Here is a 12,782-nt window from a genome sequence, read left to right on the forward strand (position 1 = left end):
AAGACATTAGGTATAGCATGACCCCATTTCAAGATGGGAGGGTCTGGCAAGGAGAAAGGTGCACACGGATATTATAGGTCAGGAATGAAGCCTATTGTCCTATTGACAATCTTTCCCCCATTCCTAAAGGGAGGTGGTTTCTTACCACTCAGTTCCATCTCGAACTTATTTGGGAGATAGATACAGACAAGTGCTAGAGTCTGCAGTTGGCCAAATTTTCTTCAATTGCTTAAGACCTGGACCATGGGAGAGAAATCTGGCCAAAGTAACATTTAACCATCTACTGCTTGGTCATGTGCCGTATGTCCCAGGGTCTACAAATAAACCCATGACTGAGATCTAGAACACCAGTGAGGTTTGGGAATCAGATTGGTTTCTTTTGCTTGCTTCCATGCTGCCTATGAGGCGAGGATAAGAAGCCTAGCTGAAGCCGCAGATGGAAGAAAAAGGAAAGACATCCCCAAAATTGTCCCAGTGGTTACCTCTGCAAAGGTAGAGTAGGTACTAGTGCACTTCGTTACAATGAGCATGTATTATATTTATGCCTTTAACAGACAGACGGGTCTTTTACTCACACTCAGACAGGAACTTGGGTGAGGCAGGTAGGATGCAGAGTTTAAGGAAACGCTGGTTCTCAGGGTCTTGCCAGCTCAGAGCCGGCAAACGCCCCCCGTGAGGGACTGCTTACTTAAATTTAGCACCCTAGCACCCCTGCTTGCCTCACCCCTCTTCTAGTTCACTATCACAGTTCTGAATCTCATTTAAATTCAAGCTGAATGCCATCTGCCACACACACTACATACAGAAAAGGCTGTCATTTCAAAAGTATTTTCACGTACATGTTTCACTGATTCTTTACAGCAATCTTGGAGGAAAACAAGACAGGTGTGAGAACTGCCATTCAGCAAGACTAGAAAGGTCAGGACACCTGTCCAAGGTCACACTGCCCAAGTGGTGGTAAACTCAACCCAGTTCAGCTGACTCCAACGATTTCCCATCCCCTAGCGTTTCCACGACACCAGGCACACACAAAAATTGGTATTGTTCTATCAGAGCAAAGTGAACCTAATGCAAATATTCATAGCTTCCATCAAATGAAGGTGTGCATCCCTCCTCGCCCCCTTCCAAACCACAGCAGGGAGAAGCCCATGGAAGATCAAGGCACCCTCTAGCCAAGATGATTGCCCCACTAGGAGCAGCCCCTCTGAGTTCTCTAGGGGACCAGCCTCTCATGGTCCCTGGCTGCTGGCTGCCACCAGGTGTGAGCCATAGAAACACTTTGGAAGTCTGGGGGAGGGCCGCATGTGCACAGGAGACACGAACCTAAGCGAAATCTCTCAGTTAGAAAAAGCTAACAGGAACACACGCTGCTACTAGTGAGCAGCACTTCCAGCTTTTCTCCTCAAAATGAGCAAAATGGATACTATAGCGCTGGTAGCCGCTAACCTAGAAGCTCCGCCAAGTGGCCTGGCGACCTGGAAGTTGGCTTAGGGAGTGAGTTCAGGCAGACGCTGAACCCCCCCTGTCCAACCAGCCGTGCTTTGCAGTATTGCAAGATCCCAGCACCACATTTGAGAAAAATGAAGTCCATCCCTCGCCCTGCCCTCTGAGGATGTTTTTCTTGGTTCCCAACCGGTACTGTCTTTTAAAACTGAAGTAAAAACAAACAAAAAATTAAGAAACCGAAAAAACACTCTGGCTTGCTAATTGTGTTTTTTATTCATTCGCGGAGGCTCCAGCATACCTGGCCAAATTCATCCTGTTGTTTACCTACTCCTCTAAAGAAGAAAATGGATTCATTTCTCTCTAGCCTAGGCTTTTAGATGTAGTGTTTAAGCCAGGTCTTTGCCTCCCTCTTCTGTTGAAAAGAGAAACAACATGCAGCAAATTCAAACTCCGTATTTGAGAAAACTTACAGGGAAATTCTACCCTAGGATGTTTACATAAGCTGTGTAAAGTGGCTTTGAAGAGAGTCGGGTATTACAGTACTAACCATAGAACACTCCAATTACTACTTCCCAAAAAATAAACTTTAAATCAGATCAAATCAGGATAAATTGCACACTACCTAAGTGAACAAAATCAGTGACTCCTTGGTCACTGGACTAAAAGATTCAAGATTGATTTTTCTCCCCCTTTTAGTAAAATACAAAACTCCCTGGTAAACCAACGCGTTACTGGAGTCCAGGATCTTACAAGAATTTACGTGGCAAAGGCATAGCAATTTATCTAAAAACTTTCAGCAGCTATACAGATGGCTGAATTTGCATGATCTCATCAGGCAATGATTTTTAAAAGCATTAACCTCACAAATGGCGGGGATTCAAGTAACCTGCTGAGTACCAGAGATCTCAATAATAAGTCAATTCTTCTGCAAACTCAGTTATATCCTAAAATAATCAATTACAACCTCTTGTGATATTCAGTGATATGCAGGGAATGCTGAATTTTCTAAAGGGCCTCATACTTTCCAGAATGTAATGGAAGATTCCTTTAACGGAGTTTTACTTTCCGGGTAAGACGCCCATGCACTGTGGACTACTAGAAGTTTCTACCGTGCCCCCCTTCATGATGAGCCGTATCCACCGTGTGGTCTTCTGGTATTAATACGGTGCTGCCCCTCCTGTGAGGGTGACTGCTAGCGAGCATCGTATCAGGCACTAAGCATATATACAGCAAGTTATGATCCTCTTTTAGTTTCTGAGGTTAGGAAACAGAATTTAAAGGAACCTACCTGAGGAGGCAGGTTAGGAGAGCCGCAGAGCCAGCAGAAACTCAACGTCTGGGCCGTTAAGCAACCCCTACTGCATCTTTTAAATAAAAAGCTCTGACCTGGCAAGAAGGCACACCTGAGGCCAATATTTATCTGGTGATAACAATCACCTGGGAAGCTTGTTTACTATAGCTTCTCAAACTCTCTACCCTGGAGATTCTGACTCAGGAAACCTGTGTTCGGCCTAGAAATTGGGCTTTTAACAAACGAGCCTGGTGATTCTCATCCTCAGAGAACTATGGGGGCGGTCTTAGACCAGGGGTCAGCAAGGTAAAGGGCCAGAGAGTAGTTCTGGTCTCCGTCACAACTATTCAGTTCTGTCTTAGTAACCGAAGTAGCCAGAGAAATGTCATAAATGAACGGCATGGCTGGAGTCTAAAATTTTATTTGCACAAAACAGGTGGCTGGCTCTAGTTTGCTGTCTCCTAGCTTAGACCCTTCATGATACGATTAAAAGGAAACATGAATGCTTGCTATCTGTCACCTTCCTAAGGTTGTTTCTCAAACGGGCAGCTGATCCAATGAACATGTCCCCAACACCATGAGACATCACCTACATCAAGGGGTGAAGACAAGGCTGTGTCCTCTCTCCCTCGTCAGGGAGCGGCACCTTTAATGTTGGATGCAGGTTTGTGACCAACTCATGACAGGAGGGGAGGACATTAGTGGATCAGGTACAGGCCGATAAGCAAAACTTTCACTTCCGCCTATCGGGAAACGTGGTAGGCAGAATTCTAAGATGGCCTCCAAGCTTCCCAGCCCCCGTGAATCCACACCTTCTCTCCAATCACACACGCATTTCAGCGCCACTCTGCAGAGATTTTGCAGATGTATCTAAGGCCCCAAATCAGGTGGCCTTAAGATAAGGACATCATCATAGCGGGCCTGATCAAATCAATTAAACCCTTTAAACCTGAGTCCAGAAGTCATGGAGGAGTCGGAATCACCATGACAGGAAGGTGCGGCTTAAGGGAAGAATCTCCATTGCTGGTTTTAGAGAGAGAGAGGGCCAAGAGGCAGGAAAAGTGGGTGACCTCTAGAAGTTGAGAGTGGCCGTGGCTGACAGCCAGCCAGGAAAGGTGTCCTCAGTCCTATGACCATAAGGAAACCAGTTCTTCCAATGACTCGTGATCTTGGCAGAGGACACTGATCCCCAAATGAGCACCGAGCCTTGGCCAACACCTGGGTGAGACTCCAGCAGAGCAGAGATCCAGCCACGTCATGCCTGGCCAGGCTTGTGACCTACAGAAACCATGAGCGAATAAAGTGATGCACAGCGAACTGCTGAGTTTGTGCTCATTTGTTACACAGCAATAGAAACCTATCATAGAGAGGCCCAGGGCTTTCATGTCTCCATTACTGCTGGAGATTTTTAAGTCCAACAATTTCTGGATTTCAATATAGGTGGATGTGTCCCCTTCCAGCCAAATTTATTCATCGTGCCTGGATCCTCCTGTGACTCAGGCCTGTGTACACTGTCTGCCTTTCAGAAATATAGTTAGGGATGCCTGGGTGTTCAGTTGGTTAAGCGTCTGCCTTTGGCTCAGGTCATGATCCCGGGGTTCTGGGATGGAGTCCCACATCAGGATCCTTGCTCGTTGGAGAGCCTGCTGCTCCCCCTGCTTGTGTGCTCTCTTTCTCTCTCTCTCTGGCAAATAAATAAATAAAATCTTTTTTTTCTTTTTTAAGGAATATAGTTAAAGATGCCTCCTGCAATGATGTTTATCCAACGTCAACTTGCGGGCTTATTTCAACACACCGGTCATACACAAAGCATCAAATCAGATATCGGGCAGTGGGTGGGTGATAGGGGATGAAAAGATAAGTTTACAGCTTGGATGAGGGACAGATGTTTGAAAAATTAACTGTCAGGCAGGCATTATAATTGAAATCTATGAAAACTGTACAGGGGCTCAGAAAGCAGGACAGTTAATTCTGATCAAAAAAAAGATAGAATTTACATGAGAGGCCACTGTCTAAGCCAGAGAATAGACGTGCCCACCATTTTAAAGAATTGGAAATAAGTTGTAAGTGTAAAATGTTGGAGATGGGGGGGGGCTTTAGACTATGTTCTTTGTGTAATGGACCCCAAGGGCCCTCAAATCTCTTCCTGCATCCTGGGATTAGTAGCTCTGATAACCATGGAATCTTTCAGGGCACCTGTTGTTCTATCTTTTGTTTTGTTTTGTTTTACTCCTTCATCAGAATAACTGATGCTCGGCTGAATCCAAAGGAGCGTTTGATTTGCCTGGTGTCCTCTGGGGATGCCCCTGCCTAAAGGCATGAAAAGTCACTCAACATCACAGATCATTCAGCGACAAGAGTGAGAGCCACTGTCACCTGATACCGCTTACAATAGCCAGTGTCCTCTTAAGATTCTCCCCAGTGCAAGATACAGAGGTGGGAGGGTAGAAGGAAATGAGGGTGTGTGGCTTAATACAGTGGAATTTCTATTGGCACCAGCTCCCAAGCAACCTTTTAACAGAGATGTTTAATTGCTCTTTATTGAGCAGAACCTTCCCTTCTGCTTATAAAAGAAATGATCTTTCTTCCCCCTGGTTTTATCTGGAGGACTTAATAGCCCGTTTTCTCTTATAGCAGAGATACTTAACAACCGGGAGACCATCATAGAGTTTATTGTCCAAAATACAAGCCATGTTCTAATCAGCCTTCACACTGAGATTGCCTTGCTTGTATCTGTTGATTTTTGCAGGGGCTTTTTCCTGACAAGTGCATTGTTCTTGCCACTCTGGGTCTCTGTCAAATTAACAAATGCCTTCAGCAAAATAATCTATAGGCCCTTGCCAAAGATGCTTGAGGATGCTATAATGTATGTCGATTTGATCCCCTCATGCAGCGGCTCCTAGATGAGGCCCAACAGCTGAGCCATAATCATTTGTACGCACTGTGCATGAATATTGTGCAGGTATGAAGACGATCATTGCAGCACTCCCAGGATTCAGAGATATTTCCAGGAGTCAGTACAAATAGAACCATTGCTTGGTGAGCTATGAAGAGTGACTGAGAGGAAAAGTAATATTTTCCAAGTTACTTTTGTTCATTTTTGAAGGGATTTATTGACATTAGCATTACTCCTTGAAATAACCTTCAAACAAGCAAGTATTTATATTTCCATTTTAGGTAGGAAATTTTGTATTAAACGTTCCTACTAGTGTGGTATTTAAGGAATAAACTGGAGGCTAATACTTGAAGCCATAGAAAACCATTATTATTTGAGGATTTGTTCTGGAGTTAATGGATTTTCTGGCTCTTTTTTTCTTTCTTCCTTCTGGCTGACCTCGTCCACTTGTCACCTGCTCCTCCCTCCTCATCCTCCAAGCTGCCAGCTTGGTATGATCGGCACCATGGCCACAATTCCTAAACCAAATTTTGGGAACTGTTGTGTAAAAAATACAAGCGTTCTTAGATGGACAAGAAGACAGAATTTTTGAAATCATAACTGTCCAGAAAAGTCTCAGATATATGATCACTCTAATAAGTGAGGCTCTAACATATCCCCAAACGGCTAGCAAAAGAATATGTGGGAGGGAAGCACCTGCCCTTATTGACACAGGAATATCTTTTTTCTTTCTTAAGATTTATTTATTTGAGAGAGAGAGAAAGAGAGCATGAGTGGGAGGGGGAGAGGGAGAGAGAATCCCAAGCAGACTCCATGCTGACAGTGGAGCCCTCTGAAGGGCTCAGTTTCACGACCCTGAGATCATGACCTGAGCCAAAACCAAGAGTCCAGTGCTCAACCGACTGCGCCACTCAGATACCCCGACTTGGGAATACCTTTAAAGCAGGCATAATACCTGGGCCTGAGGTCTCACCTGAAGCATAAGAGGAAGAAGGGTTTATCCCTAAGCTGTTGGCTTTTTTTCCTAGTGTCAAAATATAACTAATGCATAACATTCATTTAAGTTATACAACATAACAATTTGATATATGTGTATTTGTGAAGTGACCACCACACTAAGTCTAGTTCATACCCATCACCTCGAGGTGCCTGGCTGGCTCAGTTGGAGGAGGCTGCAACTCTTGATCTGGGGGTCATGAGTTCAAAACCCACATTGAGAGTAGAGATTGCTTAAATAAATTAATTAAAAAATCCATCACCTCACATAGTTGCAATTTTCTTTTCTTGGGATGAGAACTTTTAAGATCTATTCTCTTAGCAAATTTCAAAGAAACAATACAGTATTGATTACAGTCATCATGCCGTACATTACATCCCCAAGACTTATTCTATAAGTGGATGTTTATACCTTTTGACCCCCTTCACCCATTTCACCCACCCTCCCACCTCTGACAACCACCAGTCTGTTCTCTGTATGTAGCAGTTCCATTTTTTGAGATTCCACACTTAAGTGAAGACATACAGTCTTTTTCCTTCTCTGCCTTATTTCACTTAGCGTCATGCTCTCAAGGTCCATCTGGCTTCTTCAGTTGGCATCACAAACATTTCAGGACCAGGTTGGTGTTATTACCAGGCCCTTGTCAGGTGGTGAGGGCTGAACTGTGTCTCCCCAAAATTCACACAAAGCCCTAACCCCCGGTACCTCAGAATGGAACTGTATTCAGAGACAGGGCCTGTAAGGTGGTAATTAAGTTAAAATTAGGCCATTAGGGTGGGTCCCAATCTGACTGGCATCCTTCTGAGAAGAGGAGATCAGGGCCCAGAGACACCATGGATGCCCACAGAGGAAAGGCCATTTGAGGACATGGGGAGAAGGTGGTTGTCTGACAGCCAAGGTGGGAGGTCTGGAAAGCTCCTTCTTACAGCCATCAGAAGAAACCGACACTGCTGACACCTTCATCTTGAACTTCCAGCCTCCAGAACTGAGAGAAAATAAATGTATTGTTTATACTACCCCAGACTGTGGTGTTTTGTTATGATAACCCTAGCAAACCAATACAGTGCCCCAAAAATGAACACGGAAGGAGGCCTGGAACAGCTGGTACATGACAAGCATTGTTCTGAACATGTGCACTGTGCAAGGGGCACTACCATTCTCATCCCCATTTTACAGACATGGAAACGGAAGCACAGAGAGGTTCAGTGAATTGCCTAAGCCCATACATCTGGCATGTGGAAACTCTGGAATTTGAACCGTTACCAGTCTGGGAGTTCGTTTTTCCTCAAATTTCTGCCTGTATCCCCCAGCCGATCGTCTACAAAACCTTCCAGAAAAAAACAGAAACCTTCCAAGACTGGCCTAGGAGGCAGCATGGAAGGCCAATCTGAGGATACTATGCCCCTCTCTTGAGAGGCAAGGAATCCCCAGTTGGAAAGTTTTGGAGAGGCAAGGAAAGTTGGTTCCTCTCAAAGGCCCATGGGATGGAAGGAAGAGATACGTAGGCCTCGTGAACTGAGGGCCCAGAGGCAGGAAGGTTTTTCCCTCAATGGCTCTCATCCCAATCCACAGCCCGGCAGGGATACAGCCCTGCCAGCAGGTAGTCCTGGATTCCTCCAGGCATGTTGGCCCCGACAGGACCCTATACAGGATGTGGAGTCAGAAAGGGCTCATTCCCTCAACAGCGCTATTTCTTCAGAACAAGCAGGAAAAAGATGCCAGCCTGAGAGGCACAGAGTATTGCCTTCATCCTCCAGGCCAGAGTTTCTCAATCCTGGCTCTAGTGACGGTTGGAGCTAGATCTTTATTGGGGGGGGGGGCGATTGTCATGTACACTGTAGGATGTTTATCAGCACACCCCTACCAACTACATGCCAGTAGCACGCCACCCACTTGTGGCCACCAAAAATGTCTCCAGACATTGCCAAATATCTCATAGGGGACAAAATCACCCCCATTGAGAATTCTCTATCCTCTAAGAGGAATGGAAAAAGATACTTCCTCAAGACACTTATTTCCATCCGTCAGAAAGCCGTCATAATAATATATGCAAATGTGCTACATCTATAATGTTGTACAGTGCACAACCTGCCCAAATGTTCTACATCTATAATGTTGTACAGTGCACAACCTGCCCAAATGCCCATGGCAGTCCTCCTCTTCCTCTCTCCCTCTCAAGTCTCACAGGAGAATGAGGCTAATCTGCCCTACACTTATCATTCCTTTCTACTTCCTAGACTCCTGAAATACCATAAGGAAACTGAGGGCTGACTATACTGTCAAAATTCTAGCTTCCTGACCTAAGCTCGGGGTTGGGTTTGGGATTGACCTTTCTCCACCCTCAGGTAAAGATGAAGAAAATAAAACCCATACTAATCCTTCTGATTTTCTAGTCCAGCCATTAAAGTGACAGGCATGAGGTGCTAATAACCCTTTTTCTCCCTCATTGCTGAAGCGATAGATAAAACAATTTTATAGCCGTGTTCCCCTATCCCTAAAGCAGGAAGTATTAATTAGGAAATAAAGCAGTGACAGGGTGTGCGTTAATGGGCTATTAATGCCTGCCATGGGTGCCCTGCATCGTCTGGAGCCAAAGGCCAGGCAATTTCTACCACCCAGTATGCACACTAATAGCCAATTAAAGTCTATCCTAAATCGGCTCCTTTCTCTTGGTCAGGAGTTTTTTCAATTTAAGAAGTGGTGAAGTTTCCAAGTGAGCATAGGTTTGTTTTAATGCATGTGCCTTTTCTCTTCGTGCAGTAAAAGGTGAATCCACCCACCAGGGATCAGGGGAAGGAAGAACTGCAAGAAAGAACAGGAATGACGGAGGCTGACATTCCGACACTGAAAGCAATCCTTCGAGCCTGGTGGCTGGAGGCAAGAGGCCCCTCCGTGTGGGCTTATTTACTCCCCCTAGTTCTTTCCCATGTGTCCAAGCTGCAGGAGGGAAGAAGGCTCACATGCTGTAGGAGCTTTTGTTCTAGAGAATACTTAGTTCTGTAGACACCCTGTCTTCTAACAATACTTGTCTCCTGGTAAAAACCAGTGCTGAGGTAACGCTGACGGGGGGATTACTAGGTGGTTGCGCCATTCATCTCACTCAATCCCCATAATGGCCCCTGAGAGATTATGATGCTGGAGAAACAGACACAAACGGTTAAATAATTTACCGGAGAGCACACAGCCAGAGGATAGGAGAGCCAGTTTTTAAACCCAGACTATCTGCCTCCAATTCCAGGTGTGGGGAATCAGACCCACAGCCTACAGGCCACCTCTGCTCCCCTTGACCTAGTGGTGGGAGGGAAGTGAGCTACAGAATTCCCATTACAGAAGTTTTCTCCTTCGGCAGCGGACATCTGGCTCTCCCAGGAAGCGGGGGCAAATGCAAGAGCTACAGCCTGGCTATTGCAGTTGTGGCCCACGACCACTACCTGGGAGCTCGTTGGAAACAGATCCAGACCCACAGGAGAACGATCAGGTCCCGAATTTTAATAAGATCTACAGGAGACGCATACACATCTTAAAGTTTGAGAAGCGCCAAGCTGGGGTCCAAGTACCCCATCCCCAGGGTCAAGTTCTTCTCTGCAACTAATTAAAAGGAAGCCAAGATTTATTCCATGCATCCCACGCATTCCATGCCTACTCTGCCTCAGTCACCCGGGTATTGCACAAGCTCATTGAATCCTCCCTAGGTCTGCAAATGGTCCTGAGGGTCAGAGTGGTCAAGCACCCAAGGTTCCACCCAAGAATGTGACCAAGGCACACTGGAGCCCAGAAGCCCCCATCAGAAGAGCCCCTCAGCACAGTATCACATCACAGGAACCCAAGCTGTGGGTCTAGGAGGTTCACACCACTCGGCTCATGTCCTCAGGAGAGCACAAAGTGAAGGTGAGACATGAATTCTTTTTGTGGAGTCTGATTTTTGAGATTTAAAGAAGAAAAAGTCTTTTTCTGGGCTGGTTAAAACGGTATTACCAGGGAGTAAAGAGAGGGTGTCTCCAGGCCCCTTCTGGACTTAGAATTTAATGCCTATTTATTGAGAACCTCTCGGTGCATTTGCTCAGTACTACATCAAAATGGAGTTGTTCTCTGTGCCCTAAAAGCTTATGATCTAAAAAGGCCACAGAAATGGGGGAGACATAAAAAAATGCCAGAACAATACAACAGCCTTAATCAGACCGTCTTTGCTTTTCTTTGCTTATAAGTCACTGGCTTTAAATTTAATATAGTGTCATGTCTTTATTTTTCTTGAAGTTTTCTTAAAAGACCATATAAGGATTTTCTTCCATGGTAAGACTTTTATATTGTATTTTTCTTAAAATGGAGTATGGTACATTTACCCTTCATCAGATGATTGCTTATAACTCACCTTGCTTTATTAAGAACACTGCTAGAGGCTTCTTTGCCCCTAGTAATAAAAATGTACTTTCAGGCCCATTCAAACCAATGAAAATCTGAGTTTTCAGAGCACAAGATAATGAAAATTCTCTAGATCGGTGTCTTTTACTACTTTTAATCTGTTAACAGACCCTGAGTGTCTCAGATGAAAGGTACTCTAGCGTGAATTGCTCTCGTTAATAGCATTCCATACAGGTAACTCTTGATTATTCCAATTTCTCACAAATTTGGACATTTTTACTACCTCTATAACATCTCTAGGGGGTGTGAAAGAAAAGAGACCTGTACAATTTATTTCTCAAAATATACACAGAACTATAATTGCACATGCATAGAGGGGAACCTTATAAATAATGTATGAGGAGCAATAGAATGTCAATACTAGAACGCCTCATTTGGAATGACAGCACCGGTCCCAAAATGCCCCCTCACCAAAAGTGATTGGAAATTTTCAGGGACCACTAAACCAGAGATGGAAAATGACAGGAATCTGAGAGGTTTGAAAAATGAAAGTTCCTGACGACCTCTTTTGTGGAAGACAATCCAAAATGGCAAAAAAAGGTTCCAAATAATCTCCTTGTATCAAGGTGACTTTTACAGCTTCTCCCATGGGGAGACAGACTCAGTTTCCCCCACCCTGGAATCTGGGTTCACCGTTTTACAGGCCTCGGCCAGCGGAATGGAGCAGGGACGACAGTGTCCCACTTCAGAGCCAGGCCTCGAGACACGGTGTCTACCCTTCCCTCTTGAGCCCTATCACCACCAGGAGCGCAAGCCCCGGCTCTCTGGCGGGGGATGACAGACACGTGGCCCCAGCCCCACGAACAGCCTGCCCTGAGCTGACCCCCCCATGATCAACTGGGCTTTGAGGGAGAATTAACAGCATATACGTAGGCTGTATAAACTGCTCTGCATACATAAGATACTACTTTTCAAAAGCATTTTTCTGTTGTCATGAATCCCTGCATGGACGTCTTGAAAACACTACTCCCGTCACTGACAATGGAGAGTAAAGAATGCAAACTGAAATTAAGAGTAAAATATATTAGCATATTCAAATTCACAGAAGATGTTTATAAATTAGTAGACAATCGTCGGAAGAAAAACAGACTCGGATGAAGAAACAGTCCAAAGAACAAGATGGGTGAGAACAAAAAGAAACATGTCAGCGTAACACCAACAATGCATCAAGGGTAGAATGGAAAGTATATGTTTGGTTCTTCGTATTGTTTTGATCACAGAAGCATTACTGGATTTGTACATCCTTGGAAGAAAAGAAAGCATTAAGATTATCTACGGGTTTGCAAACTGGCCCCCACCAGAGGGAAGGGAAAGAGGGAAGATGGAGGCAGGCCACTGCACATGGGCAGGTGGCAGGGTAAAGAAGCAAGGGAACTTACCAGGCTTGCCTTGGGTGGCTGCAAAGCGAGAGCGTCTCCGCACCCTCCAGAACCTTCAGAGTTTATACAGAAGCCTTAATGGGTTTCAGATGGTCACAACCACACACTGCCCTGCCAGGGCTGTGTCCTTGAAAGCAGCTCCCTCTGTGGGAATGGTAGGCAAGAGGGAGTGGGGTGAGGAGCCTCCACTTGCCCAGATCCAGCTTGCGGGTCAACCTGGGGTCATGACCTCTCAGTGACCTCCGCCAACATTATCAACAAGAACAAGGAAAGATACCAGAAAAGATAGCCCAAGGCAGAAACCACTCTCCACATTACACACACACACACACACACACACACACACACACACAC

This window comes from Callorhinus ursinus, unplaced genomic scaffold (assembly GCF_003265705.2).
Source record: "Callorhinus ursinus isolate GAN/ISIS: 27379988/994484 unplaced genomic scaffold, GSC_fseal_2.0 scaffold28, whole genome shotgun sequence".
NCBI lineage: Eukaryota > Metazoa > Chordata > Mammalia > Carnivora > Otariidae > Callorhinus > Callorhinus ursinus.